At 42.6% G+C, this 12573-nt stretch overlaps 1 long non-coding RNA gene across 1 annotated transcript in view; it reads left to right on the top strand.

Annotated features, from left to right (window-relative positions):
- Positions 1 to 9163, top strand: part of LOC128419224 (uncharacterized) — a 42160-nt gene extending 32997 nt beyond the window's left edge. Inside the window, exon 4 of the long non-coding RNA XR_008331818.1 lies at positions 9036 to 9163. This is a non-coding gene — a long non-coding RNA (uncharacterized LOC128419224). The remainder of the gene's footprint in view (positions 1 to 9035) is intronic.
- Positions 9164 to 12573: the final 3410 nt, after the last annotated feature.

The following is a 12573-nucleotide window of genomic DNA, read 5'->3' as shown; positions in this document are numbered from 1 at the left end:
CTGTAGAGCTGCAAGGGACCCCAAGGGTCATCAGATTTTCTAAAGCAGTTAGAGCTGCTGCAGGTGATGTGGACTACAACTCCCATCAGCTCTGATGATTGACCATGCTGTCTGGGCTTAGGAATGTGGGTGGTGGATTCAATTTACTTCACTTGTAAAGGTTAACATATCTAATTCTCACTTCCTGAAACAATGCACAGACATCCTTCAAAATTTGCACTTTGCCAAATTTTGCAATTCAGTTGGCCATCCAAGCAGTGCTTAAAAAAGAAAAAAAGGATATAAAATGCACATATTGGTGAAAATAACATACTAAAATGCATTATATTGTAGGAAAGTACTTTGCAAAAATGTGTATGTTACTGGGAATTGCATATAAAAATGTTGACAGAAGAACTTCACATAAAATGCTGCTAAATTGTCAAGAGGACTGGTTTGTTTGTTTGTTAAAGCTAACTGGTGTGAAAATATAGGTAACTGAATATTGGAAAAATGTGGAACTCAGACAAACTGAAATTGAGAAATTCACCCAACCCTAGCTGGACTTTATAGGAGTTCAGCAATATGTGGAGGGCACTTCATTAACTACCATATTCTAAAGGATGATTGAAACATGCAAAAAGAGCATTTCCCTCAGACTTTCCCAAGACTCTACCTAGGCAGGGGGGTGGGCTGGGGAATAACATATCTGAGGCCAAACCCACCATTGAGGACAAATGAAGGTTTCTCCCCTTACCCATAGCGTGAGTCAGTTTGATTTAAAGAGTTGTGAGGAGTATAAGAGCTTGTTTTACATACTCTTCTAAACTTTAATTGCAAATGCGTTTATTTCTGCAATTGATTTTGCAGTCTTCTGTACAACTGTTTATGGGAGTGCGACTAACCTTACAATAATATATTAAATTATTTCTAGTTTCTCACTTGATTGCTTATAAAAAAGAAAAGAAAAATGAATTAGCCAATAATGTTTTGCAAGCACATTTCTTAATAGATTATAATTACCCTATTTGTTCACTTGGATGTAATGAAACAAACTTGTGGAAATGGAAATTTAAGGCTAGCTAAAGTGGATGGATGTACCCTTGGTCCATTTCTTCAGAATTTTCCTGGGTTGGTAAGAGGGGAGATGTCAGGGCTGTGAGGAAGGCACAGGTCAGAGGGAAGATTGAGACTCAAGGTACAACCAACTTTTTCATTTAAAAAAGTCAGAACACAACAGAGTTCAAATAGACTAAACCTCGCAGGCAGGTGTAAGCTACAGTGAGAAGGAGGGACCCCCCTCTGGGCCTGTCTGGTCCATTGCTCAGCAATGTGCAATGCTCTTGTGTTCTCAGTGTGAGGGGAGGAGAGCTCACTCTAGAGCAGCCTTTCTCAACCTGTAGGTCCCCAGATGTTGTTGGACTACAACTCCCATCACCCCTAGCTAGCAAGGCCAGAGCTCAGGGATGATGGGAGTTGTAGTCCAACAACATGTGGGGACCCACACGTTGAGAGCTGCTGCTCTAGAGTGACCAGCCCATTGCTGTGAAACTGAAACAGTCCCTGGCTCCTCTCTGTCCTCTCTTTCAGAGTCTGTTCTCACAATGAGACCCTCAGCAACCCCACTGTCCTTGATTGGCTTTCTTCTTCTGACTCTCCATGCTCACTCATGCTTCCTCCTTCTACCACCTCCCAGCTTGTTCCCTCCTCCTACTGGTCTCCAGCATCCTACCACCACTCTCCTGGGTCTTCTTCCTCTGAGTCGTGCCTGGACGGTGCTGGGCAGGAGGCACACACCACTCTTCCTCACCCAGCCAGTCCCTGAATGGAGAAGGTTGGAATGGATCACCATAGGCCAAACTTTCCTAACCTGGTGTTTTGGACTACAACCCCCATCATACCTGATCATTGGCCACGTTGGCTGGTGGCGATGGGTCCAAAAATCTGAAAGTTTGTTCTTAGTCTACAGCATATGGTTTGTCTGGAGTAGATGATGGGTTGAGCCAAACCATGACATAACCCTGGTTGGTGCAGCAGCTGAAGGACTGTGGGAGGGACTCAGCAGCCTCTCTGGGAACTCACATAGTCATGCTAAACCATAGTTTGTGCAAACTGAGTCTCACCATCTCAGACTGTATAGCCCATGAAGGGTTGCCTCTGGAATTCTACTCCTAATCCAGAACACCTTTGTCATCTTAGGTTCTGTCTCCTGCTATAACAACAACAACAAAACTTTATTAGCAAAGCCAACAGGCCACAGCTGTACAAGAGTTAGAAGTAAAAATAGAGATAAAAGGAGGGAAAGAACAGGCAAAAGATGGTCCGTCGGATGAACAAGTCTGTCACTCAGATGGTGGCCCTCAATTTCGCAGCTCTCTCGATGTACCTCGCGACCTTCTCTGTTATCTGACTTTCCGTATCAGATAATAGAAAATACAGTGTAATGTCTGATGAACGGCCGGGGTTGGAGAGAATGAGTGGAGTAATAATCTCATTCCTTAGGTCTTTGTAGAGGGGGCAAGAAAGAAGGACGTGAGACACTGTTTCCGTGTTACCATCTCCACATGGGCAGAGTCGTTTTTCAAATGGAGTCTTTTGGTAACGACCTTCGAGTACAGCAGAGGGAAGAACATCCCATCTAGCCAATGTAAAGGCACGTCTGTATTTCGGGATGGTTAGTTTAGACAAGTATGAAGCTGGAGAGTCAAAATGAGAAGGGGGAAAGTAGGTATACCATGGGCACAGTTTCTTTAAGATGGTCAGGTTGTTTTGTCGTTCGATGTCTTTCAGGCGCTGGCCTATTAGACTCTTTGCTTTGATGAGGCCCATTGATAATAGGGACTGTGAGTGCAGACCGCATGTAAGGAGTTTTTGATGCACGGTTTTGAACCACTTGCTTTTGTGAGAGTCTTGCATTACTAAAGGCAGTAGACCAGGTGGATTCAGATTAAGACGAAGCCAATAGTTGAATGTTCTCTGCCAAGTCCGAGTTTCCACAGATGGAAGGCAGGCCTCGAGTCTTAATGCTGCGTTGGGAACACAGGGGGGGACACCGAGAATCTGCCTTAGAAATTTAGACTGGACAGACTCAAGACTGGAGCAGTGGTTCCCCGTCCAGATTTGGGCCCCATACAGTAACTGCGCCAGAGGTTTTGCTTGATAAACTTCAAGGGCTGCTGGGATGTATCTGCCCCCCTTCGTGTAGAAGAAGCGGGACAGCATCTTGATACTTTGAGCTGCTTTTTCTTTGGCACATTTTTGATGGACATCCCAGGACCCAGTCGACTGGAAAACGATACCCAGATATTTGAAGGCTTTGACTTGTTCAATTGTCTGGTTATCCATCCTCCAGCTATACTGTCTGTGTTTCCTTGCAAAAACCATAGTTTTGGTTTTCTGATAGTTTATTGCAAGTTGCTCTCTCCTACAGTATGCTGAGAATTCACCTATGAGCCTATTTAAGCCTATTCTTGTTCGGGATAGGAGTATCGCATCGTCAGCGTACAAAAGCACTGATATTGCTTTGTCAGCCAGTTTGGGGGCGTGGAAGTCCGGAGATGACAAACAGTTAACCATATCGTTGATGTAGATGTTGAATAGAGCTGGGGCCAGGATGCAACCTTGCTTGACCCCCTTACTGACAGAAACTGGTCCTATAAGATGGCCGTTTAACGAAGTTCTTACATGCAGCACCGTGTCTTTATACAAACAGCTCATCAGAAATAATAGTCTTTTGTCTCCTGCTATCATGTCATGACTGTTGCCATGGGGCCCATAACAGGTTTTCCCTTAATGTGGCCTTCAACAGATAAAAGGTTGCTCACCCTTGGTTTATAAAAAAGAGTCACACTCATTCAGATTAAAGAACTAAGTAGAAGTATACAGAGCTATGCAAAATAATAAAAATAAAATAAACAAACTCTTGAATGGAATAATTAAATGTTCTCTGGGAAGGTCTAACTGATATTCTAAGAGCAACTCATCACTTCTCACTTTAATGGACTAAACTGCAGGTATAATTTATAAAAAATTTAATGGATCTAATGGAAGCTATTTCATTATTTCAACGAGCTCCTAAAATATTGTTGATGAGTAGATGTCATGTTGCTACATAAAGCTGGCGTTCAAAAAGCAACATACTGCTTTGGAGGAAAGGATAGATTTATTTCACATTGTTTTATGTGTTTTATAGCAGTTTCCAGGAGAAAATAAACTTGGTATCAATTTGGGCTTTTTTTTTTTAACAGAATGACCCCAGTCATTTTTACAGTGCACCAATAAAGTGAGGCTGCATTAGGCAGAGAGCCGCTGACCCACACATGTTTCAGTTCCTGGCTAAAGTATCGCCTCGGCGGTCTTCCAAAGCATAAATGTAGGTGCCAGTTGCAGCAGTGAGGTGCCAAATCAACCAACCAACTCATGCCCTAAATTGCATGAGAATCTGAGTACCTTAAAGGGAGAGCAGGGCCCCTTTGTCATACAAGGTGGCCATTTACACATCGTCAAGAGAGAGGGCAATAATTTGCCTAAAATTTGCATATTCTCATATACAGATGTAAGCTTGGAAATTGTGGCTACAATTTTGTTAGAAATATAAAACATCTTGTCATACTGGAGAAGACTGTGGCCCCCTGACCTTTGTGCCTGCTAAGTTTGCTGTCCAGTTGCTAGCTGTTGGTGGGAAAATTCAGAGCAACTGCTCTCCTTTCTGAGAGTTGCTTATCTTTAAATTGGACTTGGAGCAGACAATACTTCAAATAGAGGGCTCTGTCAAATAGATCTTTGTCCTCTGAGACCCCATCAAATAAAACACTGTTCTTTGTAACATGGGAGTCACAGCCACCCAATTTCTGCATGTTCGATCTTATGTATTCCGGTCAATAGCCAGTGTGTGTAGTGGTTAGAGAAGATGTAGGGAACCTTTGACCCTACAGGTGTTCCTGAGGTACAACTCCCAACACCCCATGCCCATTGGCCAATGGCCATGCATGCTGGGGCTGATGGGAGACATAGTTCAACAACGTATGGTGGGCCAACAGTTCCCAACTCCTAGGTGTGAGGGTCAGACTAGGATCTGGGACACCAGGGTTCAAATCGCCCCTCACCCATGAAGCTAACTGGGTGACTTTGGGCTACTCTGTCTCTCAGTCTAACCTGCCTCACAGAGTTGTTGCGAGAATTTTAGAAGAACAAACGAGGTCCCTGCAGTCTGGAGGTGGGCAAATGTTGTGCCCATTTTCAAAAAGGTGGTGGTGGGGACAGAAGACCCAGGTAACAACTGACCAGTCAGCTTGACGTCAATGCCAGGAAATGTCCCAGAACAGATAATTAAATGGTTGATCTGTGAGCAGTTAGAAAGACATGCTTTGCCTAGATGACCCTCAGGATTCCATCCAACTCTACATTTCTATGAGTCTATTGTTGTATATACAGCTATCATACTCCACCCCCTTGCTAAAGAATCACTGACAGATGGCAATCCAACCTCCATTTAAAAGCCACCAGTGAAGAAGTCTCTACTACCTTCCGAGACAGCTTATTCCACCATAGAGCAGATCTTACCATCTAAAAGGTCTTCCTAATGTTTAGTCAGAATCTCCTTTCTTGTCATTTGAATTCATTGGTTCAGGTCCTACACTCTTGGAGCAGGAAAAAAACAAGCTTGATCCATCTTCCATATGATAGCCCTTCAGATCTTTGAAGGGGGCTAGCATATCACCTCTCAGTCTTCTCTACTCCAGGCTAAACATATCCAACTCCCTCGACTGTTGCTCATAAGGCATGGTTTCCAAACCCTTGATCATCTTGGTTTGCCCTCCTCTGCACATGTTCCAGTGTGTCAATATCCTTCTTAAACTGTAATGCTCAGAACTGGACACATTGTTTCAAGTGTGGTCTGACCAAGGCACTCTAGAGTGGTGGTATTACTTCCCCTGACCTGTACACTATACTTCTGTTGATACAACCAAGAATAGCATTACCATTTTCTTCCTGCTGCATTATGCTGTTGACTCATGTTAAGTTTGTGGTCTACTAAGACTCCTAGATCCTTTTCACATGTACTACTGTCAAGCCAGGTGCTTCTTTCACATATCATTTTAACCCTGACAGAACACCACCAGAGTCCTATTGTTTCAGTATTTTATTGCTGATGCAGTCTTCAAATCTCCAGCTTTTTTTTCTTTGTCTCTGTCCCCAACCACTGCACTCAAATTCTAAGCACACTCCTGAATGTCATATATGCCTCTTTGATTAAGGTGTACAGCTGGCCAAGTCTATCAAATAGAGGATTATGGCGTATGTGAAGTCTCAATTGTAATAGAATCATAAACTACAGAGGAAACCCTTAACATAGCCTCATATACGGCTTATAAATTTTGCAGCACCCTATCAAAAGGAGAACAAGAAGGAAAAGCAGGCTAGGCACACACACACACACACACAGCTGGTGCTCTGCTTTCTATGCGTATTGGAAGCCCAAAACCTCTCTCCTGAAAAGTTATGAACAGAAGAGGGTATTTATTTCCATATGTGATTGACTTCCAATCTGGCAAATACATACCAGGTGTGCATGGAGGAATGCAATAAAAAAGGCAACTATATAAACTTAGGCACCATCTGCGCTATGCATTTAAAGCAGTATGATTGTACAGGCATGGCTTCCTCCCAAAGAAGCCTGGGAATTGTAGTTAAAGGTGCTGAAAGTTGTTGGGAGACCCCTATTGTCCTAACAAAGCTACAATTCCCACTCTGGGAATTGCAAATCGTGTAAAGCCAGGAATGAGGAACCTTTGGCCCCCTCAGAAGCAGCTAGACTCCAATTCCCATCAGTCCCAGCCAGCATGGCCAATGATCAGGAATGGTGGGAGTTGTAATTCAGCAACATCTGAAGACTCACAGGTTCCCATCCCTGTAAACTTTGATGTAAACCTTTCCAATTTGTAACATATTAATTGGTTGATTAAAACACACGGCAGCCATCTAGTGCATATTGGAGAAAGTAGAGCTGGTGCTGTACATGGTGTCACCTAAGGTGAGTAGACTATGCCACCTCCCCCTGCTCTCCACGACTGTCTCCTCCTCCCTGATACTTCTGCTTTCCCTCTTCATCCTCCTCTTCAACCACTGCTTCTTTTATTCCCTGCCCCTGTCACGGTTTTTTTTTAAAGTAACTTGCTGCCACCACAGGGAAGTGAGGATGGCACTTGGGATTCTCTTGGTGACCAAACCCATAACAGATCACACCCTTTCCTCAGAGTGAAGGAGAAAAGAGGAGCAGCAAGAAGAAGAGTAGGGTGAGTGATAGAAGTAATGATAAGGTGGGTGGGTTGTCCAGCGGCTAGCTCTAGAGGCATGCAATCTTCTGCCCCCCCCCACAGTTCACCACCTGAGCCATCTGATTTCGCCAGCCCTTTCTTGAGCTACACTGAGCCATTTGACTCAGTGTAACTCAAGAAAGGGCTGCTGGTTGTGTAAGGAGGGACCTCAGCTCAGTTGTTGACAATAAAACCTGAGTGTATTAGGTCCGAAAGGAACCTTGGGCACAGGGCAAGACTCCAGTTGCAAACCCTGGAGAGAGGCACTGTAGGCAATAGGGCGCTAGAATTACCAATGGTCTCACCCAGCACAAGGCAGCTTCCTTTATTAATTGATTTACAAAAGTAAGGATGGAGAACCTCACACCTGAGGGCCAAATGCAACCCCCCAAGCTTCTCTTTCTGGACCTTGGGACTCTCCTTGCACACCCTCTCACCAGCCACACCCTGCATTGGCCCTGATTCACACACTTCTTTGCTGCTTTTGTTTGGCTGGGATGTGTCATTGAACTATGATAATGCCTCTTGCTTGCCTAGACAGAGCACAGAGAGGGGTGTGTGAGTGTGTCTAGAACCTACCCTACTGTGCAATGGCAAAACATACATTGGTTGCTCCAGCCACTGTTACCGCTGGATGAACACACTGCTGGCATATGTGGCCCTCAGGTGGTTGTACGGAAGGGAATGTGACCCTGGGACACCAGCACTATAAAGCAAACTGCAAATGATCGATTCTGGATTGTGTTTTCTGCACTAATCACAATGGCCAAGGGGCAGGGCAAGAGATGAGCAAGATTAAAATGCAATATAGAGCACCTTGTTAACCATAACAGGAAGGGAAAGAAACCTTGAGTTTGCTCTGTGGCTTTAATGAATGCACTGATGCATCATGTTGCATCGTATTAGTAGACTTTGACAAAAGACACAGATGCACACAAAAAGGAAGTTTGTAACCTTCAAGGTTGTGCCAAAGAATTAACAGAAAGAGAAGACAATGGAGGGAAAGTCAGTAAACGATTCACTACGGAGACCATTTAAAGCACAACACTTATGAATACATGGAAAGCTACCAAGGTGCAAGACCTTGAACATGATACCCCATAAAATTAATTAAAAATAAAATAGGTCCTCCTAACTTTCTCCTTTCCAAAGGAAAAAAAAAAAAGACGACAGAGAGTTGTGCCCGAGAAGTTTGCCATTAAATCAAATATCCTGAGGTAATCCTGAAAGCATAGCATTAAACTGAACTCAAGTTATTTGATATTGGAAACCTGGAGAGGAGCCAAAATGGAGGCTTAAACTCCATTTTCCTTGGCTTTAGAATACACACAGGCAGCCCTGGAATTATTTCGTAGGCATGAGCTGCTGTCTTCAAGAGAACGCTGAGCCCATGTGAATCATTTAGCCGTCTGCAATATTTATTGTTTGCACTGACACTTGGATGCTAGTAAAAAATTTTTTTTAGCACTGTTAAAAATAAAGAGGTAGTTCTAGTAACTTGATATGCGTGGTTTTTGCACTTATGTTCTCAAATAGGCATAGTTTTCTACAGAGAAAGGGTGTGGCTCAATGGTAAAACATCTACTTTGCATACAGAAAGTCCCAGGTTCAGTTTTCAGTGACATCTCCTGGTAGGGCTGGAAACATCCCTGTGGGGCTGCTGCTGGTCAGTCTAGACAACACTGAGCTATAGGGACCAATTGGCTAACTTGGTATAAGACAGATTCCTATGTTCCACAGGTGGCTGGTGTCCACTGAGGCTGGTAAGACAGAAGATAATGAAGTCAACAGGAAGTGAAGCCAGAGTGATTGATAGGCAGAACCAAACAATTCTGTTTCTTTCTCTCCATACACCTGCTTAATTGCAACTTTGATTTTTTTAAAAAATAATATTTATTAAAGATTTTTTTTAAAATTATAAAAAAGAAAAAACAGAAAAAAAGACAAAACAGAAAAATAGAAAGAAAAAATACATCCATCATTCTCAAATTTTTAACTTTCATTACCTTCTTTCTTTGACCTCCTCCTCCTCCCCTTTCTTGTATCCTGGTTAATAATTATCACAGCAAATCCTTTCCATAGTTCATAATATTTTGTCCTTACATTATCTTAATCTATTTTCATCTTGTCTTATAGCAAACCTTAAAACTTAAATCTTAATTTTACCAGCTTCTCATAACCATATCATTAACCTAATTCTTTAAACATTTTTACTAGAACCAAATAGTTCCATTTCAACATTTTTCTAACATTTTTCTAACATTCATCAATTATTTTAAAACAGTCCTAATGATAAAAGAAACAATCCAATCTTCATCCAGCGTCCCTTCCTCCTGGTCCCGGATTTTGTCAGTCTTTTTTGTCCCATTAATCTAGTGCATTAACCTGGTATCCTTATATCCGAGGCCCTCAAGTCTCTTCCATGTCCCTTCCGCGACTCTTCTTCATATTTTCCTTTCACTCGTGAGAACTCCAGCTTAGTAATGTTTTTGACCCTTTTCAGCAGATCAGTCCCATTTCCATAGTCCAGACTAAACTCCATGTGATATTTAAACACCTGTTTCAGATTCCCTCCAAAATTAAGAGCCCCCACAGCTCCAAACATCTGACAGCCCATTACCAGACTCAGAAAGTCCAAACATCCCTGCATGGGAGGGTCAGTCCAACCCCCCCATTTCCAAACCAAACCAAACTTTATCTTTCCAAATCTGGTTTTTTCCAAATTCATTTATCAAATCCAAAGGCTCATGATCCTGCAGGGCCGCAACTCCCTCCATTTCTGGCACCCAGGATTCAGCAGTATCCTCTTCTCTCATCTGTGCTGTCATAGCACACTCCTGTTTTAGTTCCTGGGTAGGCTCCTTGTAGTTTCCTACTGCCTGTTCAAAATTTCTGGCCGCATTAGTCATCAAATCCGTCTTCTGGCTTAACTGATCCAATAGGGCATTTATTTTACAGAAAGCACCCAACAGAACTTCTGAAAACATTGTCCTACAAGGTCACAAGTCCTTTCCCACGATTGTAATCTGTAACAGCTGCAAGCTCCTGAAGTTGGTTACAATTTCACAGTCTCCCTCTAGGGGGAAAACTTCTGTTTATTCTTTCTTTTAAGAACAATAGCAACAAAGTTTCTTTTTTAAGATATTCAGTCATTATTTGTTCCTTAGAAATGTGAAAGGAAACAATGGAGTCACTATGTTACTTTTCTTTTAGCTGTCTGTCAAAAACATTTGTCTCTGGTCAATGAGCTTCAAACGTCAGTCCTGACACTCCGCTCCAGGATCAGGACGGTGGAAAGTTACTTTACTTTAAACTCACTTCTGCAGGTTTAAACAGTCCAAAAAGAGATCCCCCTTCTTCTCCTGCTACCGAAGGGGGGTTCCACTATTTTAAATGATGAAAGCCAATCCTTTAAAAGTAATTTTCTAAGCTCTAGTTTACGTTGTCTTTGCTTTATTCTGACTACAAAGAAACGGAAGGCTGACTTCCTGTTTAGACCTTCCCGTTTCAGTACCAAATTGAAGTAAATTTTAAGTCCAATTCCTCTCTACTGGCCAGTCCTTATTTAAAGTCCAATTGTTCAAGTTTTAAGTACTCACGGGTGATTCTTTAGATGCCAAATTGTCCCAGGAAAAAGGCAGCGCTCTCTGGCAACGGCTATGCAGCTTCGCTCCACAGAAAAAGCAGTAGACTCACAGCACCGCGCCACTTTCCCCTCTTTGCTTTGGAGCCCGTTAATGGGTTCCTTTGCGGGTTGGGGGGGCACTAAAAGTGCCCACCGAGTCCCATGGTCACAGGCTTCATCCGCCTGTGATTTTTTAAAGGGTCCCCGCTTCGCTGTAGCGGAAACGACCCATTTCGCGTGGAGCTGGTCCCTCCAGTTCAGAGGGAGTCCGCCATTGCCGATGGCGCCACCCCGGAAGTCCCCTTCATTGCAACTTTGAGACTTAAGGAGGAGGGATCTGACAGCCGGTGTCACCACCTGGACCGGATGTAAGTAACAAGGTATGGGCTGGGGGGTTGGCTGAGGGAAGACTGATGTTGGTGGGGAAGCACCCCACTTGCCCTAATGGATCAGCCATCACTGCTATCATAGCTGTTAACTTTTCCCTTTTCTTGCGAGGAATCCTTTTCGGAATAAGGGAATTTCCCTTTAAAAAAGGGAAACGTTGACAGCTATGACTGCTATGTTCCTACGTACTCTAGCTGTAATCTTGGCAGCTGTTGTTTTTCTCTTTTGTACTCTCTACATACCCACCATTTCAGAAGGAAAGGTAATGACCTAACACATCCAATGTTAAAAATGGAATTAGCAGCCACAGTGTGTGCTTTGGTTGCTTATTTTTAGTGGCGTAGAATTTTCCCTTTTTATTCTTGGTGGATAAATACCCTTATTATTGTGTTTTATTCTGTGTTGTGGATTTTCTATGTTAATGATCTGGAAGTTGCTTTGAGATTTTTGTAAAAAGCAATAGGCAAATATAACAAATAATATTAAAAATAACAATGGGTTTCAATATATTGTATGTGACCTTGAATGGACATTTGAACCTAGAGAGGCAAAAATAAAATTTGAATGTAAATAAGTTACAATGAGGAAACATCTAATTTTCTTGCAATATTGAACACATCATCCTGGGAATTATTTAAGTATTCCTTTTCATTTTCTTCCAGGCATTCTATGTGGAAGGATGCAAAACATGTGGATGGGTGCGCCTACAAGGGGGCTTGCATGGAAGATTACGTGTGGAAAATGTCTGTGGCCAAAAAGTGGGGGTTCAGAAAAGAAGCAGGATCTTGAGTATGTTACAATAATAAATAAATCCCCAAATGAGAGGTAGGAGTACATCTTATGCAACAGCGAAGCAAAATAAAAGGAAAGGTTTTCAAATCAAAGCCAGAAGATTGTTTGCACTGAAAGTTCACACGGCCCTAAAGATCATCATCAACTTGTAAAACAACATGCCCTGCTAAACTTTATTTTGCAGCTTATCTGAAAAACAGCATGATTCACACTGCGAAGTGCACCATGAACAAATTTTCTTTCCTTAGAGAGCTCCGTGCATCATTCGTACCCCTGCAGTTTTTTCTATTCTCACCTCCAGATGACTTTTCTTTCCACTTTGCTTCCAATAGCATTTATCTCTTTCTCTCTCCCCTCTATTTTTTATTTTAATTTTATAAAATCTCATAAAGTACATGTGTCAAACCATCCAGCTTTAAGAAATCCTTCAATTAAAATGCACAGAAGCACAGCAATGAGAAGCTGGTCAAAATG

This window comes from Podarcis raffonei, chromosome 8 (genome assembly GCF_027172205.1).
Source record: "Podarcis raffonei isolate rPodRaf1 chromosome 8, rPodRaf1.pri, whole genome shotgun sequence".
Lineage (NCBI taxonomy): Eukaryota > Metazoa > Chordata > Lepidosauria > Squamata > Lacertidae > Podarcis > Podarcis raffonei.
Note: the sequence above shows the minus strand (reverse complement) of the source record. Positions and strands in the feature narration are given on the sequence as shown.